At 39.9% G+C, this 20,801-nt stretch overlaps 1 non-coding gene across 1 annotated transcript; it reads left to right on the forward strand.

Moving 5' to 3' along the window:
- Window positions 1-14,582: 14,582 nt before the first annotated feature.
- LOC131244779 (small nucleolar RNA R71) lies at window positions 14,583-14,686 on the forward strand. The gene has a single exon (XR_009170556.1). It is a non-coding gene; the product is annotated as a small nucleolar RNA R71 (small nucleolar RNA).
- The last annotated feature ends 6,115 nt before the right edge of the window (window positions 14,687-20,801 follow it).

Consider the following 20,801-nt stretch of genomic DNA (forward strand, 5'->3'; position numbering starts at 1 on the left):
TTCTCCAGACTCAATCCTCAACATCTATCAATGATCGTCATACTAACAATCAAGAATTCTAGCATCATTCACAGAAGGCAAATTGAATGCATCTTATGATTTAGATTAATATGATATTCAAACTTCCTCTTAATCGATTAAATGAAAGAACTTAAGTGATAGTTTACTTAGTTGATCAAACTCCAACATTTCAAAATTCAATCTCCATCTTATCATTCACACTCAAGGCATTCTTAAATACACAAACTATCACTTTCCGAACAGGTTTTTAATTGAAAATTTTTAAAATTTTTGTTCAACGACTAAGAAAACACGGATTAGTTTACCTAATCCGCACTCCTAACCTAAAATTTACATTGTCCTCAATGTAAAAGATATAAACACACAATGCATATGAGACAATGAAAAGAAAGGAAAAGTAATGGAAAGATAGTACCTAAAGAAGGAGAATTGAAGCTTTTCTAAAGTTCTCAACATCAAATGGGTTAGCACGAAGACTAAACAAATTGAAAGCAAACTATCATAATCATAAATCTTATGAAAGTAATAAACCTAACTACATCTCCATCAAATTAGGAGGTCAATCCTGATACATAAGATCAATCAGAAGAATGGACATATCCTCTGAATCAAACTTCTCAACAAATGGCTTTAGATAATGTCCGTTCACTTTGAAAACATTGTCACTTGTCAGATTCTTTATCTTGACGGCCCCATGAGGATAGACATTAGTAACAGTGAAAGGGTCGGTCCAACAGAGCGAAGTTTTTTCAGAAAAAGATGTAATTGATAATTATATAGAAGAACTTTTTGACCGGTTATGAATGATTTCTGAAGGATGTTCCTGTCATGGAACACGTTCATCCTGTCCTTATAAATTTCCAAGTTCTCATAAGCATCGTTCCGAATTTCCTCAAGTTCATCTAGTTGAAGCTTGCGTAGCGAGCCAGCATTGTCCAAATTAAAGTTCAGATTTTTGATAGCCCATTAGGCTTTATGCTCCAGCTCCACAGGCAAGTTGCAAGCTTTTCCATAAACGAGTCTAAAGGGAGACATTTCAATGAAGGTCTTATAAGCTGTACAGTAAGCCCATAAAGCATCGATCAAGCAGATTGACCAATCCTTACAGTCAGGATTAACTGTTTTTTCTAGAATTTATTTAATTTTCCTGTTGAAAATCTCAGCTTGCCCACTACTCTGTGGGTGGTATGGAGTACTCACTTTATGAGAGATGTCATATTTCTTCATTAAGTTCGCAAATGGTATTTTACAAAAATGTGAGCCTCCATCACTAATGATGGGTTGAGGCATTCTAAACCGGAAAATGATATTTTCTTTTAAGAATCGAATAATCATTTTATGATCATTATTCCGGCACGGGATCACTTCAACCCACTTATTGACAGTCTACTTCAATAAGATGTAATTATTTCCAAATAATTGGGGGAATGGCCTGACGAAATCGATGCCCCAGCAATCAAATGCTTTAATGATGAGAATTGGGTTCAGTGGCATGATATTTCGACGGGACAACCCTCCCAATTTTTGACAATGCTTACAAGCTTTACAAAACACATGAGTATCTTTGAACATCGTGGGCCGGTAAAAGCTGCACTGTAGAGTTTTGGCCATGGTCTTTTTAACAGAAAAGTGACCACCACAGGCCTGAGAGTGACAAAGGGAGATTACGCTTTAATATTAGTTGTCTAGCACACATCTTCTTAGAATTTGGTCTAGGCAATATTTGAACAAATAAAGATCATCCCAGAAAAACTTATGTACCTCAGCGAAGAATTTTTTCTTATCTTGAGCAGTCCAATATGTTGGCGTGAAACCTGTGGCAAGATAATTCGCAATGTCAGCGAACTAACGTAATTAAGAGAGTTTAAACAGTATTCATTAGGGAATATATCATTTATTGGTGTCGGCTCAAGGGAATCAGGGAGATCAAGTCTAAAGAGATGGTCAGCCACTATGTTTTTTACTCCATTTTTGTCTCATATTTCTATGTTGAACTCTTAGAGTATGAGGATCCATCTTATCAAGTGGGGCTTAACATCATTCTTAAAAACAATGTACTTTAGTGCCGCATGATCAGTGTAAATGATGATCTTGGATCCAATCGAGTAGGACTGAATTTGTTCAAAGCGAACACTATGACTAAGAATTCCTTTTCCATAGTAGAGTAGTTCACTTGAGCAGACTTTAGAGTTCTACTTACATAGTGAATAACGTATGGTTTCTTTTCTTTTATCTGGCCTAACACCGCCCCAATAACATAATCAGATGCATCACACATAATCTCAAAAGGGATGTTCCAATCAGGTGGCTGCATAATAGGTGCGGTAGTCAACATGCCCTTGAGCTTAGTGAAAGCTTCTTGGCATTGTTTAGTCTACTAGTATAGTGCATCCTTTTGAAGTAGATTACATAAAGGACGAGAGAAGTGACTAAAGTCCTTTATGAATCGTCTGTAGAATCCATCATGTCTTAAGAAGGATCGCACATCGCGTATGCTTTTGGGAGGTGGTAGGTTAGAAATAAGATCAATTTTAGCCTTGTCCACCTCAATTCCCTTGGACGAAATTATATGTCCAAGAACAATTCCCTTGGGAACCATGAAATGACACTTCTCCTAATTTAAAACCAAATTCTTTTCTTTGCATCACTTTAGCACATTTTAAAGATTTTCTAAACACTCACTGAACACTCAAATCCATAGCTTAAGTGGTAGACTGATAAAGATACCTCGTCTCAACACTAAGGTCTTGGTATCGATTCCCTGGTGGGGGTGGCTAACAGTGAAGTATGAACTAACAATGGGTGTACTAACAAGCTAAAAAAAAAAAACACTCGCTGAAGGATGGACCAAAAATAGAAAAGTCATTCATGAAAACCTTTAAATATTACCCCACCATGTCAGAAAATATGCTCAATATACATCGCTGAAATGTGACAAGGGCATTGCACAGCCTGAATGGCATTCTTCGGTAAGCAAAGGTGTCAAAGGGGCATATTGTAACACCCCATACTCGGGTGTTACTGTGTAATCTAACTTAATTGAATGTTACCCTGAACTAGGCTAAAAACCCTAGGAATCATCAACGGTTATCTCTAGAATTGATCTGACATTTAAGTTATCAAGGATAATTAGTAGACACTCTAATCTGAGAGTTATGGTCCAGCTAAGCTATTGATGGTCTCACTGTCAGGCAAGTAGGCGATCATAAATTGTTAGACTTAATGGATGAGTTAGATTCCTGGAGAGATCACTGCGAACCCCTAAGACCATTCTAGTTCAAGTTTGAGAACAATCTAACCATTGGGTTACAAATGCAATTGTCAAAAGTTCACTAAACTAGTACGGAAAATATTAAGTGCGCTTAGGATCAATTTTGAAATTATCCGATCATTAGACTGGTCAGCCAATTCAGAAAATATAATATGTAATAATTATTAAATACATATAACTATATATATATATTATGTAATCTAACTATTTAATAATCATTTATAATAAACAAAATAATACAACAATATATACACTATGAAATGTTATTTATACACTTTATAAATATTTAAAATTACATATTAAAATGAGAAATAACTATAATCCATACTATATTCATACACTTATAACATCATTAATAAAAATTACAAATTATAGAATTTATATTACATAAAAATAAAATATACTATAAAATTTTATAATAAATAACAATTTAATAATTTATATAAAACTAAAACAAAACACGTATATAACTATATAAATAATATATATAAATCTTTGCTTACTAATATTCATATAATTTATATATTAATAATCTGTGATAATATAAACAAGTTACATTATTACTTGTGATTAATATAATAAAACAATATAATAATTGTAAGACCCATATCCTAGTCCGTACTGTTTCGTTGGCTTCCCTGGTCCTTCCGGTCGAATTCCGGCAACCTTCACACTGTATCAGATGTTTGCGCGCGATCCTAAGCCGAGTCCCGCTTACCGAAGTTGGCTCGAACCAAAACCTGTACCTTGGCGACCACGCCGTCACCTCGGTTCCAACGCCACAACTTGCGCACCGAACCGATACCCAGGCCAGGAGATGTGGGCCTACGTTCATTCCGAAGAAACGCCGCATGTTGCGAATATCAAGAGAATCTCTACGATATGTCCCATCGATCAATCAATCAATCAATGTCAAGTACAACCATACCTCAAGTACAACACTCATCCCTCCTTTTCCATAAGTCAACTCTCTCTCTCCCCTCACCATTCCACTTTTACTAAAATTTCAACCCAACCCATACCTCTCCTTACAACCACCACTCCACCCATCCTTTCATCCATTAATTCTCCATTTCTCTTATTTCTTAAAAAAACTCTCTCCCAAGCAACAAAATTTCATACGTCCAAGCTTCCCCCTCCCAAATGCTACGTGTGGCCCACTTTCCCTATTCTCTCATCTCTCATCCACACCATCAAAATCTCATAAACCACCATTAAAAGTGAATGCAAGGAGCATTGAAGGCTAAGGGAGCAAGGAGGAGGCATGGAGGTGGGTGATCTTTGAGTTTCTACCGTTGATTTCATGATTTGTGGGTCCACTTGTTGGTGGGACCCATTTCGATGTATGTGATGTATCAATGGAGGGCCCATAGTGGCGGGGTCCCTCCTCTCTATCACCGTATCTCTCTCTCTCTCTCTCTCTCTCTCTTTGAATGGTAATGATGATGAAGGGGTAAGTGTGGCCCACCATGAATCATATAGTTTATGTGGGACCCATTGGATGAATGTGTTGGATCTACGTCATCCAGCCCATTAGCGGGCCAAGATGAAGGAAAAACACAAGTATCAGATTGATCCAAATCAGGTGGGCCACGTTTATGTGGGACCCACCTTGACTAAAATGTGGGCCACGTGCATGTGGGGCCCACCATGATGTTGTGTATATTCATGCCGTCCAGCGTCCCTGGATGCTGGACGTGAGGCAGCGTGGTTGGCTAACGTGGAGTGTATGTACTGACATGGGTGTGTACTAATAAAGCTAATAAAAGAAAATTTTTCTTTTGGGATAGGCTCCCCATGTAGACTCCACCTTGATGTATGGGGATGATCCACGCTGTCCATTCCATTCTTCAGCTCATTTTAGGCGTTGAGCCGAAAAATGAAGTTGATCCCATTTTCTGGCGGGCCATACCATAGGAAATAGTGGTATTACCATTAAAATCCACCTTGATCATTCTATTCGCCAAAAACAGGCCGCATATTGGACTCTTTTGGTCCGTCTTGGACCATGGAATCCAATGGTTGGAGAGGATTCAGCTGATGTGGGTTCCACAGGGAAAAAACCATAGAATTTCTACTTTTCAAAAAAAAAAACAGCCAAGAGGCAGCACTGCTGTTGCTGACACATCAGCAGGCAGCACCTACGGCGTCTGGGCGGACGGACAGGCTGGGCCTCACGGCTCCAGCTGTGGGCTCCACCATGATGCGTTTCAAACATCAACACCATGCATTTGATGGGTCCCCTCGGACCAGGAGGCCGCCCCAAAAATCAGCTGTATACGGAACTCAGGTGGGCCACACCATTTAAAATCATGTGAAGACATGCCTAAACATATAAAAACACTTGGTGGGGCCTACTTGAAATTTGGATGCGGCTGAAACTTGGTCTGAACCCTCAGCCGAGTGGGACACACATAATGGGTGGGCTGGATTTGCAAACCACATTGCGGTGGGCCCCTGATCGTGACCCTATGAACAGTTTGGGTCGCAAATAAACGTTCCAGTGGGCCCCTGGTCCAGACCCTATCAACAGGCTGGATGCAAATAAATATTATAGTGGGCCCAGTTTCTCCCTTGGTCCACATGGCCTTGTGAACAGATGGGATGTAAATAAACGTTATGGTGGGCCCTAGTCCATGTGACCTTATGCACAGATTAGATGTAAATAAACATTACAGTGGGCCCAGGTTGGGTGGAAAATAAATATTTCTGTAGGCCCCAGGTCTGAGTGACCTTATCGATGGGTTGGATGGAAAATAAACATTATAGTAGGCCCCACATGGGACCCACTTATGTATGTATTGTAATCCACACCCTCCATTAGTGTGGGCTCCATCATGATGCATGTGTTCCATCCAAACTGTCCAACCATTTTGGAGATAATTTAAGGCTCATTGTTGAGGCCCATCTTGATGTATTGGTGGTCCTTGACGAGGCCCATCTTGATGTATTGGTGGTCCTTGTTGAGGCCCACCTTGATTTGTATAAGGCCCATATTATGAGGCTCATTGTGACGTATGCAAGGCTCATGTGATCAGGCCCATTTGATGTATTTGGGCCCTTAGGTCAAGGCCCAACAAGATCTATATAAGGCCCATTGCAATATGTGATTCATGGCAGGTCGTGCCTTGGGAGCAATGATGGTTTGATGTCCACATTGTAAGGATAATGTTGGTTAAATGTCTGCATTGTCACTCTCTCCCTAAGCCCATTAATAGGCCCATATCTGTAACATATAGGCCGTCTGGGCCCATCTTCTTTTTTATCAGAGCCCATCACCACATAACATGTATAGTATAAATCCATGATTCATGATCATGCGCATCATATGTATGCCATTATGAGAAGTGACTGATCATAGCATATGCCTTCGAGCAGATCGTTTATGGGCTCCCTGATAGGCGAAACTGTCCCACATGAGCGCTCGGTACACGCAGGATTGTTGCATGTCTGATAGCATGATTCATGCACTTGCATTAGTGTGATTGTGATTTATGTATGCCCTAGTGACATCAGGGCCATAGCCTCTACAGACACATCGTGGGTGACTGGATTAGATACCGAAAATATTGTTACTAAGCATCAGGGCGTCATAGATGTCCCTGGGTGAAAATCCCTAAACCCGATGGTACCAGAGGATGACTCCAACGTCGAGACTGAGTGGATATATGAGCGCACGAGGGCTGAATACCAGGAGGCCGCATCTCCCACTATTTCGTGGTCGGTTGAAAATGGGTGTGGCCTTACTCGCCCAGGGGTAGGGGGCAATACTAGGCTGAGTTTGACCAGCTTGCGAATGGGTCCGCTATTGACATGCCGGATAGGTATTGGCAGACTATTGGTCAGGCAGATAGTGAGGTTTCTTACGCTCACTTGGACTGTGCGGCTAGGAGAGCGGCAGTGCCACTTGGAGTGTACTAAACCCCGGTGATTACCCAGAATGAGAACTGTACTGATATATGATGAGGATTGGCATGCTTGAGTTGCATCCCGCATCGCATGGCCGTGTTATGGCCGATAGCATTCTTATCTTGCACCGCATAGCCTTGGTACGGCTGATTACATTCATGTACTCATCAGCATGATTCCGCATGACTATGACCTTACATTCTGAGTATGCTTATATTGCGAACATACTTACACCACCCTCTAAGCTTTCTATAAGCTTATGCACGATTGATGCGTGCATGTGACGCCAGGACGCAGCCGTAACATAGTAGCAGCAGGAGCGTGCAGACGAGCTTTTGAAGTTTCTATCTTTTGCATTATCTTGTATTTTCCTTTCTACGCCTTGTACTTAAAAGTTTTTTATCATAGTAGACTTTGTGATGGTGTTCTTGTGGTTATTGTTTGTAGGTTATGCTTATGGTTATTCTTATTACAATTAAACTGATGATTTGAAATCCTCATTGTAGCATCCCAGGATCGGAACCTGGCGTATGGGTGCCGGGAGCCGAGAATGGGGTACTACGGAGGCTTTCGGCGCTGGGTTCGGCGATCGGAAATTTTATGAGCCCGATTTCTGAGTTCGGGGCGTGACAATAATATCTAATTAGGATTTGCTATTAGATTCCATGTAATCAACCCTCAAGGCCCCAAATAGTCAATTAAACTATAATAGGAAAAGATTCGACCGTTAAACTTTCAAGGATCGTCGAGTATCATCACTAGATGCATCATACCAATATTATGGCCCACCTGAGTTGTAGATTGGACCCAGTTTCGGCCTCCAGTCATAATAAACCCCACACAGGGTGCGCGTGCACCACCAGTCTCGGTGCACAAAGTGCACAGGACCGCGCTGCTGGTTTGACCAGCTTGAACCCAAAAATCTCTTTAAAAGAGAATCTCTCTTATTCTCCCGCCTACGGGCTGTTTTAAACGGACACCGTCCGTACGCCCAGTTCGTGGCCCACTATCATGGTTGGAGGCACGATTTGGTCCGTCCATCTGGTAGAGGGGTCATGAGGGACCCAAACCTTGTGGGTTTTACAAGAGTATGGGCCCGATCACACAAACGACGAAGACCCAAGAGGACCAACATACAATGGAGATTGTGCTTCCAGCAGCACCTAAATCAGACCATGGAGACCTACACGGGCCACCTTGAGGTGATTCGGACCGTCCATCAGGTAGAGGACTTCCGTTCGACCCTGACCACGTCATCCGTATGCACCCATGCACACGTGCATGGACACAACGAAAGATGCTAGGGGCATGCGTGTGGTTGATATATTCTGAGAACGGAGACACTCTTCTGTTTCTCCTTGCCACGAGGGCAATCCACGTGCGTCCCCTTCTTTTCATCTCGGCCATCCGTTGAGAGTGCTTCTCTCGGTGCCAAAAATGGGCAGATAGCCTGTCTGGGGGGTGGAAGGGACGGTCAGGTGTTCCCTTTTGAGAAACCCGTCTAGCACGATCCAGGCCCTCCACAAAGCCACGTAGAGCAATCCCCACCATTCTTAGTAGGGCAGCAACGTCTCCCTTAGGGAAGCCTCCCATCTCGCAAGAAAACTTCGAAGGCGAGGAAAATCTCACGAGATGGGCGTAATTGTGACGAACGGCGGAAAAAGTGAGCCCCACAAGGATCAAGGGTCCCATCCAACCCATCCAGATAGCTTGGATCACCAGATGAGACCATTGATGGTAGTCCGCCATTGACGACCACTGCATCTTCCCCGTCCAACCAAAGGACCCACCCTGATGAAATGGGGCCCATTTCTTGATCAAAGGAGTCCTTTTGGTGTCCCTCAGTGGTAGAAATCCATCCCTCGTAGCAAATGGGACCCATACACGTAAGAAACAGAGAAGAGGACGTGAGAGATGCCGCACCAATCGTGACCGTTAGTTGTAACGGTGTAAGCGAACCCTAGGGCTATAAATAGGACCCTATTCTCTTGGGATTCCCACTAAGAGCCTAGAGAGATAGGGATATAGAGAGAGAGAGCGAGAGAAAATAGGGGAGGAAAAGTATGAGGGAGTGTCGGGCAGACTCTGATGCAGCACAACGTCAAGATTGTTCGAGTTAACTCGAACTCGGGGCGAGTTGCGGAGGGACCGGCCAGTAGCCCCGGCTCCGTGAGGAAAGAGGAGAAGAAAAAGGAGAAGAAAGAGGAGAGAAAGAGATAGGGAGAGAGAGAGAGAGAGAGAGTTTGAATGCGGTAGCAACGCCGTAACTTGCGCGATCGTGGCGTGACTCGACTAAGTCGCTGAGAGTGGCGAGTTGAGTTTAGTGTCTGACCCTGTGCATTCGGAAAAGGAAGGGAAGGAGAAGCATTGCCAGCTGTCACTACGCTCGGCAGAGATCGAGCAGTGAGTCAGTAATATTACCGACTCAACCCTCCCAGTCGCTATTGTTGTGCTCTTTCCATCAACCGTCATTCTCAACAACAGCAGCAGTGTGTCGTGCTCGAACCAAGCCAATGCAACCACTCTGCATCCTCACTCTCGTCGAACCCAACGTCATTCAACCAACAGCTTCCTATCGGATTCAACTTGATCCGCGCCCTAGAAGCCGACTCGGTCGATTGGCGAGTCACAGGGAAGCCTGGATTTAATTCGTTGTAGAAGATGTATTCGGATTTCCCACCTTACTGTCGGAAGAAGAGAACCCCCATCCAAGTAAAAAGAATAAAAACTCTCTATTCACAGTTAGAGATAGCTCAACTCGTTAGTGAGTCAACTCAGTAATTACTCAACTGAGTTAGGTTCATCTTATTTTCAAATCAGTACTTTGAGTTATTTAAGAAGTTGGGTGGAGATACTATCAAACTCATGGACGGAATGATCCAGGGACCAAGAACAGGTATTACCTCTCATTCCCACCATCTTACAAACTAAGAAACTAGACTAAGTTGACTCAGTGATAACCCGTTAAAATGGTGCATCCAGGTATACACCTAACTGCCTACACTGAAAGCTAATCCGACCTCCTCTCCTCTTTGACGAACGATCACCATTCATGTATAAAGAATAAAAATCAACACTTACTATCCGGTTTTAAGACCTTTCTTAACTCAGTTGTGAGTTGACTTGTCCAGTTTTCCAACTGAGTCGACTTAGCTATTACTCACCAATGCCTAGTGACATCCTATTCAGATACTACCTGAAATTGTCTACCTTGAAGGACACCCTTGCCTTCAATCAGTCCAAACAAGTAGAAGATAAGGTTTATTTAACTATTAAGCTAAATTTGAGTTGGAATTAAAAATATGGACTTATACTTGATTTGATTTTAGGATCATCGCTTTCACTTCATAGGAACATTACAAATCAGAGAAAATACCCACCAAGGGTGATGATTTCTTTCCCTTGAGCTTTTTATTTTTCCATTAGCTTAAGTAATAGTTTTTAATTTAATTTCGATTGATATTTGATATCTTTATCTTACAATCACATGTGTTAATTGTTGGATTTGAATTGTTAGATTACATGCTTAATATTTATCCTGCATAATTTCTCATGCTTGTGAACTACTTGTGGATTGCTTATGAAACTTAAATTGGTACATTAGTGGGAAACCCCCACTTATAAATGTACACCCATACTTAGGATATAACTCAATTGATCATGATTGTAATGGACCTTCGACTTAGTGGTTATTGAATGGTGGTTTAAATCGAATATTGATGTGGGCCTACCATCTAGGGGTTGTTGTGTCTAAATGGTTTTTAAGGATGGTCTTTTATTGCATGGTTTTGATATTTGCCCTATGTGGCTTAGTCTTGATATTTGCCCTACGTGGCATAATTTGATATTTGCCCTATGTGGCTTAGTTCTGAAAATTGCCCTATGTAGTATTTTTTTGGTATTTTTCCTATATGGGTTCAATGTCTTATTTTGTGCAAACATGCGATGGTAAGCCCCATATACTAAAATATGATTGGTCACTAGTCGACGAGTTTCCATTAAACATCTTAAGGTGGTAACCTCATGAGTCGAGGATGGTGGTATGGGACCTATGCCCTAGTTGTCGGCTTACGCTGGGTTATAAACCCCCCGTAGTGACCTTTGAGCTTTATTAAAATGGCTGATTGTAAATGGAGTAATAATGGTTTGCCTAATCATGCATACATGACATATTTACGATGACGGGTGGATATTTCTGAATGTTGTAGCACGTGTCTCCGAGTTATTAGGGTATCGTTTCGCTATCTGCCAGACCATCGACTATCGATTTACGTATGTGATGTACGATAGGCAGTCATTATGCGGTATGTGATGTAAGCACGTGATGTGCTTTGCTAATGGTCAGCCTTTGCATGTGTGACGAGCCCAATTGCCGAATGGATGAGCATTCCAGGGTTGATGATGCATTCACGCATCCATGCATCTAATAAGACCGCATCATGTATTGTTTTATATGCCTTGTTATGTTTTTATAACTATCCTTACCTAATGCGGCGGTGTTTAATCTTGAGAGAAATTCACACTGAGTTGGTCACTCATCCATCAAATATATAACCGTACAGATAGCACAGATGGCTTAAGTGATATTCAGGTTCAGGCTTATGAGGAGCTGTGTATAATTGGCAAGGATGAATGGTCGTACCTACCCAGAGGAGTTGCGTGATCTTGTGGCTCAAATTTATATGCTTCTTTTTATTTCTTTTATATAAATTATGGAATTCTTGTATTTATTATTTTCGAGATATTGGTTTGTATAAGTCATTATGGGCAGCCGCTTGTATATTCTAAATGTAAATGCAAATTTTCCATTATGTATAATTTGTTCATTCTACGCTAAACTGCTAACTCTGAATGAAAGGAAAGAAAATAATATGGAATCTGACTCTCTATAGGTTTAAACTCGGGTTTTTGGGAAACGAGTTGTATACTCGGGTCCTGAAAACATGGGGCGTTACACATGTGAACATTGTCTTCTTCTGATCTTCAAGGGCTATCTCTATTTGATTGTAGCCCGAATATCCGTCAATGAAGCAATAGTAAGAATGACCAGCTAGCCTTTCCCAAATTTGATCAATGAATGACAAAGGAAAGCGGCCCTTCCTTGTGACGGTATTCAATTTTTTGTAGTTAATGCACATTCTCCAAACCGTAGTGACTCCAGTTGGCACGAGTTCATTGTCGGCATTGGCCACGATAGTGATTCCGGACTTCTTAGGAACCACCTGAGTTAGACTCACCCATTGACTGTTAGATATAGGGTATATGATACTAACAACTTAAGTACCTCTACCTTAATTACTTCCTTCATGTTTGAATTTAATTGACGTTATGGTTGTCAGGAAGTTTTTGCAATATCCTCGAGATGAATGTAGTGAGTACAAATTAAAGGGTCAATTCCCTTGAGGTCTGTAATTGACCATCGAAGGGCTTTTTTATGCTCAATGAGAGTGGAAATAAGCACACTCTCCTGTTCTTTCTCAAAGTGAGAAGAAATCACCACCGGATGTCTCATCTTGACCTAAATAGACATATTTAAGATTGGCTGACAATGGTTTTAGGTCAAGTTTCAGTGCTTTGAGGCTAGATGGTAGAGGCACTACATTCGTTTGGGGTAATTTTTCATATTATGGCCTCTACCAGTTAACTTCAAGTATCTGCACAGCATCAAGCAAGACATCTATCTTTCTAATTGTTTCATCATCTAAATCAGGGGAATGAGCCAAGCATGTCTCTAGAGAATCAGGGTATAGAGTCAGGAGTGCTCTATCTTCCACGAAAGAGTCTATCAAATTAATATCATGAATATCATCAACATCCTCTAACTGTTTGCTTATGTTAAAAAAGATATTGAGCTTCAATGTCATATTTTCGAAAGGTAAATTTATAATTTCATTCCTACCATTAATGATTGCATTTGATGTAACAAGGAATGTACGACCAAGAATGACGGGAATTTGAGTGCCCATATCTACGATGGGTTGAGTATCCGAGGCAATATAGTCTACTGGATAGTAAAATTTATCAACCTGTACTAACACATCCTCAATCATCCCTCTCGGTACACGAACTGAGTGATCGGCAAGTTGTAATGTGGTCCGGGTGAGTTTTAATTCACCTAGACCCAATTGTTCGTAAACCGAGTAAGGAATCAAATTTATACTCACCCCTAAGTTAAGAAGTGTATGCTCAATCTAGTGATTCCCAATTATGTAGGTGATAGTTGGGCTACCAAGATCTTTATATTTCTGTGGTACATTTTGCTTGAGGATGACACTCACCTTTTCTATCAGAAAAATTTTCTTTTGAATGTTTTTCCGTCTTTTAGTAATGCATAGATCTTTCAGAAATTTGGCATGTGAAGGGATTTGTTTAACGGCATCAAGTAGATGAATATTGACCTTCACTTGCTTAAACACCTCTAGAATATCATGTGAGTTAGTTAGAGGTTTTGCTGCAATCAACCGCTGGGGAAATGGTACAATTGGCTTACTCAGTCTTTCTGGTTCTTCCTCATGTGGGGCATTGCTAGGTCTATCATTCTTAATTTCTTCCATGTCCTTCGACTTTTCAGCCCTCGTCGGAATAATTTTGTCAATAATCTTCCCACTCCTAAGAGTGGTGATAGATTTAGCTTGATCCATCTGATTTGAAGAGCTTGGGTCACTTATTTCATATTTCTAGGCTGGGGAGAGGCTGGGCCGGAAGGATCCCTTTCTCCCCAATCAAATTTTTTGTCTCAAGCCCTTGTATGGCCTTTATAAGGTCTTAAAAGGCTTACAGCATACCCTAATTAAAAACTCTTGATTTTGAATATGTTTTAAAACTGGATCCTCTTGAGGTTTCCTTTGATTTATAAATTAATTAAGGATCCCTTGAGGAGTAGCTGTTTGTCTGTTCCTCCAACTGAAATTTGGATGGTTCCGCCAACTTGAGTTATATGTATTTGAGGTGGGACCACTGAAAGGTCTTTGATAGTTGTTTATATCATTTGATTGTTCATTCAATATCCCTTTAGAAGTAGGAATTGTTAGACAATTCTTAGTTATATGTATGTTACAGGCATAAATACCACAAACAACTTCTGCAGCCTTTTTGGGTTCTACCTTTTTAAGTTCAATGAGTTTAGCCAATCTTGTGTTTATATCATCTTCCTCTTTTAAAACATAAATTGCTTCCCTTTCCTTTGATTGAGTAGGCTTAGAAGTGGTAGTTCTTGAGGAAGTATCCCATGATTGCCCGTTTTCAGCGAGTTTATCAAAATAATCCCATGCATCATCGACTTCCTTGTTCATGAATTCTCCATTACGCACCATCTCTACAAATTAGCGTATGGATGAGGTCAATCACTCATAAAAAAAAGCTCGTTATCCTCCATGTTTCATACCCATGTTGTGGACATAAATTTATGAGATCCTTAAATCGCTCCCAACATTGGATGGTCTCATTCTCTTTTTGTGCAAAATTCATGATTACTTTCCTTAGGGTATTCGTTTAATGATATGGAGAGAACTTTTTAAGGAACTCCCTTATCATCTCAGCCCATGTGCCAATGGACCATGATCTTAAGGAATGTAACCACGACTTAGCCTTTTCTTTCAAAGAGAAAGGAAACAATTTCAATCTTACTGTGTCCTCAGACACGTTTGGGAAGTGTAATGTAGATATTATCTCATCAAACTCTTTAATATACAAGCATGGACTTTCATATTCTAGTCAATGAAACTTAGGAAGGAGTTGAATCACCCCCGGTTTAACATCCACGGTTCCTGCATTTAATGAAAATATCATGCAGGAAGGTGCGCTGACCCCCGCCAATTGTAAATAATCATGTAGAGTACGAGGTGGGGGTGCATGATGCACCTCGTTTTCATCTTAGGCTTCCTCAACTAGGTGTTGAGGTGCAACCATAACTTTTATTGACTCAGAGGATCTCAGGTGGTGTCTAATCCGGTGATGGATAGGCAACCCTTCGATTAATCTTCCTTCACTTAAAAGACGTAGAGTGTTGTCATGGACCCACTTGGGCATGAAACACTCTCAGTCCTCAAGTAACTAAAGAAAACTAAACATAAGAAAAATAAAACTAAATAAAGCAAATAAGAAATCTAAAAAAAAATAGAGAGAATTGGAAAGAGGTCACCGAATTAGAGTTGCTATGTTAAGATCCTATAAAACAGAAAACAATGTTAGTTTCTAAAAACAATTTCAGAAAAAATCCTAACTTAAAAACAAAGCCAAAGGTTAACCCTAATCTTAAACTAATTCTAATACCAATTAATTTCAAAAAAATGTAGTCGTAGTCCCTGGCAACAGTGCCAAAAACTTGTTCACAACCCCAAGTGTAGGGTTGCGATGTAGTAATAACTGGGTAAGATCGAGGTCAAATCCACAGGGACTAAACTCGTACATATTCTAAAAATAACGAGAACTAAAACTAGATGAAGATTTAAATCTGAATTCTGAAATAATTGAAAGTGAGTGTGAATAATGTTGATTAAAACTTATGAATTTAAAGGTGGGAACTAGAGTGTCAAGGATCCACTTGTATCTATCAAGATGTTACCTTACTTGATTCAAGTAACACAGTTAGAATTGGAGTCATATCATATTCAATTGAAAGATAAAGCAATTTAAATCAAATCTGAACTTTTCATTGACCTAATTCTCAATGGAGAAGAATCGTGATGATTAGAAGGGATTCCATCACCCTACCATGCCCAGGAGACAATGGTGAACAACAAGAATTACCAATCTCACAACCTTAAAACAGGAAAAAAAAATATCTAAAGCTATCACAGCATCTATTATAATTTGAGTCACAATAGATTATAAAAAACTAAAATTATTCCTTTAATATCAAACTAGAATTCAATGAAGTTCAACATAAACAAGAATCAAATTAAGATAAACATCTCAACACGCTACAAGTTTCACCTCTTAGCCCTAGTTAAGAGATTTAGTTAACCGTAGACATGATTAAACAAAAAACTCTTAAATAAAACATAAAAATAAACTAAGGAAGAGGAAGAAAAACTCTTCGGAGGCTTTTCACCCTTTCGCCCCACTCCTTAAACCCTAGAAGATGATTTGAGACATCCTAGGGACACCTATTTATAGTTGTGAAACACTATCTTTCGCACCACCTTGGAATTTCCGCAAACCGACCTTGAAACCGTTTTAAATTTATGCAGCCACATTACGCTTCAGTCAGACCGAAGTCGAGTTTGAATCGTAATAGGATTCTGTTTCGTCAGTTGCTTGATTTCGGTCACACCGAGCTTGGGATCGGTCGGACCAAACTTAAGTTTCGGTCGAACCGAATTAATCCTCGGTCGAACAAATTAACTCCAAAATTCATCATTCTTCACTAAAGCTTTTTGTGCACTTTCGGTTGCACCTATTCTTCCCTTCGCTCAGACCGATCTTGGTATCGGTCGAACCAAATTAGCTCTAAATTTCATCGTTGGTCGCTGGACCGTTTTGTGCAATTTCTGTTGAAACGAACCTGTCTATTTTCTGCTATGGATTCTGAAACCTTTTGAGTCTTTTATTCATCCATTGTACTTGGTTTCTTTGGATCTTTGGCATGTGAATTCTTCATTCTTGGTCTCCTAAGATTCATCATTTGCCTTGGTGATTCTTGAGCACCAAATCCATGCTTTTAACACTCTTTTCAATCCAGGCTCCCAGATTCACCTTGCAATACACATGAATAAAATATACCCATTAAGCATTATCATGTTCATAAAACCAAGATATAAATAGTGAAAAATATGTAATATTTAACACTCAATGGAAACCTTAGAGTTAATTAACTTAGTTTAATTTGCATATTAGTTTAAGCAGGCAATTGTGATTTAAAATGCATAATTTTTAATTGGCCCTAATCACCTCCCCCCATCTAGGACAGCCATCATTCCTTAGCTCCACCAAGCTTCCAAACGTAGTCGCAATTTCATTAACTTGCCTACCAGTCTCTAGTATTTATCTAAATATGCAAGAGGCTCCCTCTACTCATCATTCAACATCACATTTGGATAGATCGAAGTGTCACACGATTTGCATCCCAATAATCTTGTCTTCTGTAATAGGTCAAGTGTGTATTTGTGTAGAGATAGTAAGATGTCCGAGTTGAACTGCATTACTTCAATTCTAAGAAAGTGTTTTAAATGATCAAGATCTTTCGTTTGGAGCTATTGTTGTATGTGATTATTAACTTTGCTTATATCTTCACCATCACTTTCCAAGATAATGATATCATCCACATAGACGATTAAAATCACTACTCCCCTGGGTCTGTACTTTTAAAATACCACATGATTGACTTTGCAATGGTGATAGTCAAAATCTAAATGAGACCTACTAAATTTTTCGAACCATGCATGCAGAGACTATTTGAGCCCATAGATAGCTTTCTTCAAGTTGCACACCTTCCCACTTGCCCCCTGAGGCCTGGACCTATTTGTTGTAATAGATAACAAATTTTGAAAGAGTTTAGTTTGATTATAGGTGAAAATGTTTCATCATAATCCAAGCTAGCAGTCTGAGTGTAGCCCTTAGCAACAAGTCACGCCTTGAGATGCTCAATGGCACCATTGGGTTTGTATTTGATTGTGTAGACCCATCTATATCCAATAACCCTTTTACCAAGAGGAAGAGATGTCAAGGACCAAGTGCCAGTGTGGTGCATCATTGAGATTTCATCCTCCATGGCTTTCCACTATTCTAAATGAACCAACGCATCATGGAGATGCAGGGACCACATCATAAGACAAAGCCAAGGCAAAGGAGCAGAAAGATGAAGAGAGACAATGATAGGAAATAAATTAAATGAGATATATGGTGGAGAGTGCATGATCAAATACATTTGCGAAAGGCAAATGGAGGTCCAAATCAAAGGGACCATAAGGTGAAGTAGGAGGGGCCTCCACAGCGGCGCCAATGGGGAAGGTGAGGCACATGGCATATCTTCACTTCCAAAAGAAGACATGAAAGGTGGTGGCACAAGGCAAGTTTGGGGTGGCAAGGTGCAAGATTGAGGTGAAGAATATTTGAAAAAATATGGCATGTCCTCAAAAGTGGAGACATCAGCACTAGCATACTCATAGTTGGTGGTTAGGTCTAAGCACCTATATCCCTTTTGAGTTATAGAATATCCTAAGAATTTATATTTTAAGGCATATGGATCAAGTTTATTAGTGGAACCACTCAATTTATGAACAAAGGCAATACATCCAAGCACTCTACCAAGCAATGCAAAATGGTCAACACTGGGATATTAAAAAAAAAAAAAGAATAGAGTAACCCCTTGAAGAATAGAGGATGGATGCCTATTGATGAGGTAACAAGCAATGAGCATTGCATAACTCTAGAAATGCTGAGGAACATTCATGTGAGTTAAGAATAAGTATGCTACTTCCAATAGGTGGCGATTTTTTGTTCAGTTACACCGTTCTGTTGGGGTGTTTAGGTGTAAGAAGTTTGGTATGTAATGTCACAGGAAGTGAGATAATGCGCAAAGGAAGAAGATATATATTTACCCCCATTGTCAGATTGTAGACAACAAATTTTCTTTTAAAATTGGGTACATATATTTATATGAAAATAGTTAAATACTTCAAATAATTCGAAACAATCATGAAGTAAATAAACCCAAGTCATTCTAGAGAAGTCAACAATAAAAGTAACAAAGTAATAAAATATGTTTAAGCTTGGGACCTAAAATATTTGAATGCATTAAATTAAAATGAGATAACCTATGATTTAAGGTACGAGATAAAATGGACAAACGACTATGTTTTAATAGTTGACATGCCTTACAAGTTATTTATGTGACATTAGATAAAGATGGAACCAATTTATGTAAAGAATCAAGAAAAGAATGCCCACTGCAGGTGTGTCATATTGAAGGAGGAAGGGGGTAGATGAGAGTAGTGCAGATTATATGTCGTTCGGTTCGGAGTAGTATAGCTGTCGTAGATCACTCCCCCCACTAATCTTCACTCTTATTTGGAGGTCTTGAAAAACACAATGTAATGGGAAAAAAAGTGATAGAACTGTTTAAAAATTCACTGAGTTTACTAACTAACAAGATATTCAAATGAAATTTTGACACAAATAAAATCGAATCCAAACCAAATTGAGTACTCAAAAATGTACTCCCTTTACCTAAGGCTGAAGAGAGTGATCTATCGAATAAGGACATAAGTAGGCAAGAGATAGAACAATAAAGGGAGGAGAGTAGTGAGTGAGTACTTGTCATACGATTTGTGGCCTTCGAATAAATCACTCAGGGTGAAGATCCAGTGAATGCGACTGAGTTACCTGAGGTAGCAAGTGAGGTAGATGCACTAACACCAGAATCTATGACCGAGGTACTGCCAAGTAATTTCTCCAAGTCTGCCAAGAGATGGTAATTGATGTGCTTAGAGAAGATGTCTCGCCAGAGAGCACAATGAGGCTGGATTGAGGAGAGCCATAGGAGGCATTTTTCTTCATGAGTTCCCAATGTTTATCTACTATGCGATTAGTCTTCTTACAGTAAATGCAAAACCTCTACTGAGAAGAGGATCGACCATGGCCACATATGCCACCACAGAGCCCCTAGGAGCTGTGTGTCCCCCTCGAACGGTATGACCCACATCAGATTAAAAGGCAACATTGTCTAGAGTGGACATTGAGTAATGTATATAGTTAAGGGTGAATAGACGTAATACACATGCAAAAATATCAAAAAGAAATGGCACATGCTCACTTCTAAGAATTTGGGCTTTACCCTGGTCTAAATAGAAGCGCACACTGGCGAAAAATAGTGCAACCAAGATCTCTTTCTATTGACGCTATTTTTAGGATTAAATCTTGGGTGAATGGGTGGTGAAGTAACCATTCATCAACTAGGCCATGAAATCGAGCACAATGTACATGTAAATTGTCACATTGTTTAATCGTTTGAAACTTATAGAAGATATCATATAGACATTATATATTCTTCTTTGTGGAGTAGTTTTGTCACAGATTGTCCCAAAAAAAAAAAATTGGTCTTTTGATATCTCACATTATTGTAAACTTGTTCTTCCATATGGTTAAGGAGTCAACTCATTACTTGGTAATCATCTTCTTTCCACTTATCGAATTTCTCACTTAGGTCATTCTCTGAAATTTGTTTGTATTTACATTTAGATCGTAGGAAGATGGTGATAAAGCGAGCTCACACCAAGTAATTTTCAACACCCCATCATTTAATCAATACGATTTATAGGTTCTTAATTTTACTTTCAATCCGGAACTCCATTTGCGATCAATCATAGAATAATAAGCAAATCGAAAGAAGTAAAAATTAGTTACCATGAAGGTAATTAACCAAGGCTCAGGCTAGATCGGCGTTGATTTGAACCCAGCTGTCGAGACTAACCAGCGTAGGTATGGTATGTCCTGATAACTTTCCATGAGTTTCTTGCATGTATACTTTCTTGATGTGGGACCCCTATTAAGAAAAATCAGCGCTAGTGGAGTTTCTTGTAGAGACGTGCTAACTTGTCGTGGTCAGCACACCAATATTGATGACACGCGGATGGAGGTCCACCACAGTGGTAAACTAATG

The sequence above is a fragment of the Magnolia sinica genome, chromosome 4 (assembly GCF_029962835.1).
Source record: "Magnolia sinica isolate HGM2019 chromosome 4, MsV1, whole genome shotgun sequence".
Taxonomy (NCBI): Eukaryota; Viridiplantae; Streptophyta; class Magnoliopsida; order Magnoliales; family Magnoliaceae; genus Magnolia; species Magnolia sinica.